General features: G+C 66.4%; 1 long non-coding RNA gene across 1 annotated transcript; it reads left to right on the top strand.

Moving 5' to 3' along the window:
• The first annotated feature begins 375 nt into the window (after positions 1-375).
• LOC135311405 (uncharacterized) lies at positions 376-4,883 on the top strand. The gene is made up of 3 exons (XR_010371049.1): positions 376-636; positions 3,504-3,563; positions 4,647-4,883. It is a non-coding gene; the product is annotated as an uncharacterized LOC135311405 (long non-coding RNA).
• The last annotated feature ends 235 nt before the right edge of the window (positions 4,884-5,118 follow it).

The following is a 5,118-nucleotide window of genomic DNA, read 5'->3' as shown; positions in this document are numbered from 1 at the left end:
TTCCTCCTCTGCTCGCTCCCGTCGCGGACGGCTCGGTACGTGTCACGAGCGGCAGCCCCGTTCAGCCGCTCCCGGAGGGCGCGCGGCTCTGCCCGGCCGTGACCGGGGCCCGCAGGGGTCTCTCGCTCGCCCGCTCGCCCCGAAAGGAGCCGGCCCCGAGCCGGCGCGTCCCGCCCCGCCCGGCCCTCGGCGCCCTCGCGAGCTGAGCGCGGCCCGGCCAGCAGGGGGCGCTGGCGCTCACCGGCTGGGCGCGGGGGCGGTCCGGCGCGGGGGCGGGGCCGGTGGGGGCCGGTCCTTCCGGCCGCCCTCTAAGGGCCGCCCCGCGGGGCCCGGGCTTCCGGTGGCGCGTGCGCGGCGGAGCGGAGGCGGGAGAGGTGCGTGGGGCGGCCGGGTCGCGAGGGGTCTCTTTGCGGTGCCGGGGCCCCTCTGCGGCCCGGCGTGGGAAGCCCGTGGCCGGCGGAGCCTGCTCGGAGCTGGGCGGGGAGCGCCGCGGCGGTCCGGCCGCAGGCAGCCATCCCCTGCGGTGGCCGGCATCCCCTCGGGACTCCTGGAGGCCTGGCGGCTCCCGATCCTCGTCTGCGGCAGCCGCCTGAGAGAGCAGCGCGGCCGTAGCCGGGGGCCGGAGAGCGCTGGTGGGTGAGTTCGGGCAGCGGTGGGGGCTCCTTGTGGGCCGGGGGTGGGGGGGGCTCCGTGCGGGCCCGACCCTGGGCCGGGCGGGGGGGGCTCCGTCGCGCCGGGCCTGGGCCGGGCTCGGTGCCGGGCGGGAGGAGCTCCGTCGCGCCGGGCCCGGGGCCGGGCGGGGCGGGGGACGCCTCCGTCGCGCCGGGCCCGGGGCCGGGCGGGTGAGGGGGGGGCTGGCTCCTCCGTGCCGGGCCCGGGGCCGGGCGGGTGAGGGGGGGGCTGGCTCCTCCGTGCCGGGCCCGGGGCCGGACGGGGGAGGCGGGGGCTGGCTCCTCCGTGCCGGGCCCGGGGCCGGGCGGGTGAGGGGGGGGCTGGCTCCTCCGTGCCGGGCCCGGGGCCGGGCGGGGGAGGGGGGGGCTGGCTCCTCCGTGCCGGGCCCGGGGCCGGGCGGGGGAGGGGGGGGCTGGCTCCTCCGTGCCGGGCCCGGGGCCGGGCGGGGGAGGGGGGGGCTGGCTCCTCCGTGCCGGGCCCGGGGCCGGGCGGGGGAGGGGGGGGCTGGCTCCTCCGTGCCGGCCCCGGGGCCGGGCGGGGGAGGGGGGGGCTGGCTCCTCCGCGCCGGGCCCGGGGCCGGGCGGGTGAGGGGGGGGCTGGCTCCTCCGCGCCGGGCCCGGGGCCGGGCGGGTGAGGGGGGGGCTGGCTCCTCCGCGCCGGGCCCGGGGCCGGGCGGGGGAGGGGGGGGCTGGCTCCTCCGTGCCGGGCCCGGGGCCGGGCGGGGGAGGGGGGGGCTGGCTCCTCCGTGCCGGGCCCGGGGCCGGGCGGGGGAGGGGGGGGCTGGCTCCTCCGTGCCGGGCCCGGGGCCGGGCGGGGGAGGGGGGGGCTGGCTCCTCCGTGCCGGGCCCGGGGCCGGGCGGGGGAGGGGGGGGCTGGCTCCTCCGTGCCGGGCCCGGGGCCGGGCGGGGGAGGGGGGGGCTGGCTCCTCCGTGCCGGGCCCGGGGCCGGGCGGGGGAGGGGGGGGCTGGCTCCTCCGTGCCGGGCCCGGGGCCGGGCGGGGGAGGGGGGGGCTGGCTCCTCCGTGCCGGGCCCGGGGCCGGGCGGGGGAGGGGGGGGCTGGCTCCTCCGTGCCGGGCCCGGGGCCGGGCGGGGGAGGGGGGGGCTGGCTCCTCCGTGCCGGGCCCGGGGCCGGGCGGGGGAGGGGGGGGCTGGCTCCTCCGTGCCGGGCCCGGGGCCGGGCGGGGGAGGGGGGGGCTGGCTCCTCCGTGCCGGGCCCGTGCTCGTGCCGGGGGGGGGCTGGCTCCTCCGTGCCGGCCCCGGGCCCGTGCTCGTGCCGGGGGGGGGCTCCGTGCCCAGCCCGGGCCCCGCAGAGAAGCCCTGGTCGGGCATCGTTCGCTTTTGCACAATGTAGGGCTTTCCCCGTTTATTTTCTGTGTACTGTGTTTTGGGCCACCTGAAACCCTTTGGCCGGGGAGGTTTGGTGCGGGGAGATGGCAGGTCTGGAGCCTGAAAGATCTCGGGTGGGGGGCGGGGGAGGTATTTTTGCCTTAAAACTCTGGGCCCACCTCGTGTGTCATGTCGTGAGTCTCGTGACTGTGGCAAATGGCTCAGTCGGGCGTTTTCTGAAAATGTATTCATCCCATGCAGATGTCATCGGGATACAGATCATCTGCATCTTCATGCTCTGACAAGACAAGATGCTGAGACAGGGATGAGCTCCAGAAGGACTGCTGAAAAGAAGAAAAAACCGCACTCCACAAAGTCATGGGGTTTATTTTTGCGTTTGGGGGGGTGGGGTGGCTTTAACAAAAGAGTGCAGTGTTGGCTGGCAGCAGCCTGCAGGGCATCTTTGCTGCCTGATCTCTCCTTTTCTTCTCTTCCACTCCTCTTTCAGGGCTGTGATTGTCATTTGGATAGTTTTAGAAGAGCAGTTAAGTTCCTCGCCTGTGTCAATGTGCTGGTAATACCAGGAAGGTGAACGCTTGAACCGGTCGGGCGGGTGGGAATAACTTGGCTGCAGGTAGAACTTCTGAGGGAAGACCAGCAAAACCAGGAAGCAAATAGCAAGTTCCCCAAAAATGTGCGGGTGTCAAGCACGTAAGCGTTTCATTGCCGAATGTTTTTGGGAATATGTTCCAAATGGCTATTTTTGGTAAACATAAATTTTCAGGAGATTCAGGGTTGTGTGTGGCAAAACATGTCCCTCTGTTTTTGTGTCCTGCCGCACAAACGGCCGGCGGCAGGGCTCTTGTTCCCCGCTCTCGATATTGCCCCAGCAGGGCTGCGATATTTAGACCTAAGTGGGGATGGGTTTAGGAGTGGAAGGAGAGAGAACGCCTGTGTTCTGTAAGGGCTGTGAATGCTGACCCTTTGTCTCCGTCTGCTGCTTTTCCTGTGCGGGTGATGAAGCTGTTTTACTTTTCTCTGTTGTTCCTGGTCTAAATAGCTGCAAGGCTGTCGCCGCTGTGGGTGTGCAATTTGTGTTGCTGTGTTTCTGTGGAGTCCTAGCCACGGCTCGCTTCTAGTGTGGCCAAGGGTCAAGGTAGGGCTTTCAGCTTAAAGCTTCAGAAGCGCTGCGCGCTGAGATGGGTGTAGGTGAAACTGCTGTTGCGCCTGCAGCTGTGCTCGCAGGGATGCTGGGCGGCTCCGCATCAGACCGGCGAGGTGCCCGTGGACCTCCGTCGGGCTGCGCCCTGGGTGCGCGAGCGTGCCGTGGGTTTGCTGTTCCGGCTTGTACGTGCGAGGGCTTAACGTTTGATTTAACGCATTTCCTTTAACGGCAGGCTGTAGTTGGGCTCTAGATGGTATTCCTACGGGGGCGCAAGAGCTGTGGAATGGTTAAGCTGTTGCTGTGCCTCCAGGTGACTTGTTCAGTAACACTGTTTTTCCAGGTGCAGATGGATGAGTCGTGCAGGGCAACGGAGGAGAGCCCAGGGGAGCGCTGTAAGAAGGTGAGTCTGTGTGTAGTACTGGAGGGAAGATGTGACTGATGGCTATAGGGCTCCATTATGGGTTTTACTCTTTTTTTTTTTTTTTGTGATCTGAGGGCACTAAGCGATGAGCCGAGCGTGATCTGGGCCCTGGAGGTGAGTCAGGCAAGGTGACGGGTGCTTGGTGGGCTGGAGTAGGTGTTCTTTTTCAGGTTATTCAGGATTTTTTTTTCCCTTGTCTTCACTTTCCCATCCCAATTTGGGGCCGATTCCCTCAAACGGGGACTTCCCCCTGTGGGGCTGCTTATGCAGCCTGGGAGCTGCTGCCTGGGCACAAAAATACCTCAAACCCCCTGACTCTGGGTCTGCAATGGGGGGTGAAAATACAGGAAGAATTCTGGTGGAAAGAAAACAACTTGGGGCTTCTGGGAAAGCCAACTCAGCTGGATTTGTGCAGCTGGAAAGGGAAAAAAAGGGTGGTGGTGGGGAAGGAACAACCACCTAAAAGCACCCACCAACCATTCTCATGCACAAAACCGAAAGTGAAAATGACCATTTTTTGTAGGGTAAAAGCACAAAAAGTCCCCACAGAACTCAGTAGTTTGGAAAAGCAACCCCAATTATTACATTATGTAAAGAAGGCAGGGGAAAAAAAAGAAAACCAAAACAAAACCCTATCACAACCCTGATGCCACATGCCTACAAGCAGTTCCTGGGGCTTATTCTGCGGGGGTGGGGGACCCAACCTTGTTCCCCAGGTTTGCTGTGCTGCTTCTCCTCCCTCGGGCATGGGGGGGGCGGGCAGTGGCATGGACAGTAGCAAGCACCAGATTTTTTTAAGCAGTCGAGAGGAAAGGACTGAAATGCTCGAGACGCTTTGCTGTTTGGTGCAGAGGCAATGAACGGTGCTGCCGGGGCTGCGAGGGGGAAAGGTGCAGAGGAATAGAAGCTCTGTGGATGCAGCCAAGTTACGGTTTCTGGATGGTATTAATCGAGAAGAGTAATTCAGATAATGCTGCTGCCCAGCGACCAGAGTTGGGTACTGAGCCCGGGAGCCGCGCACGCGCGGTGGCGTCCCTGTGATCCGCATTGCTCTCTCCGCAGGTGACAGCCCTGCGATGCTGCGGTGCCTGCGAGGTGATGCCGCCGTGCTCGTTGCTGCTTCCTGGTAAGGAAAGGCCTCCTCCGCTCCTGCTGCAGCGTGGTGGTGTGTCGGACACGATTCCCTGTGTCGGGTGAGGCCTAGGGCTGCCGGCGAGGTGAGCGAGCCCCTTTGGTGGGTGCCGGGGTGTCTCCTTGTGTGCCTGCACTACTGGGGCTGGTGGGATGGGAAGCTTCAAACGACCTGCCGAGGCAGGCTTCTGGTATGCTAAAGGCGAGCGGGTGAGGGCAGCCCCAGGAGTTACCCGGGAGCTGATAGAAGGGAAGAGGGAAAGGAGGAGGAGGATGATGACATTTTCCCCCTGCCCAGGGTGCAGAAGATAGCCGACTCCCCAGCTCACCAGAGCTCCCCCTCAGCCTCCCCTGGCCCCACTTGCCCCGTGCTCCTGCCCCCAGCTCCGGCACGAGCGAGCTA

The sequence above is a fragment of the Phalacrocorax carbo genome, unplaced genomic scaffold, assembly GCF_963921805.1.
Source record: "Phalacrocorax carbo unplaced genomic scaffold, bPhaCar2.1 SCAFFOLD_69, whole genome shotgun sequence".
Classification (NCBI taxonomy): domain Eukaryota; kingdom Metazoa; phylum Chordata; class Aves; order Suliformes; family Phalacrocoracidae; genus Phalacrocorax; species Phalacrocorax carbo.
The sequence above is the reverse complement of the archived record's forward strand: the minus strand, read 5'-3'. Positions and strand labels throughout refer to the sequence as shown.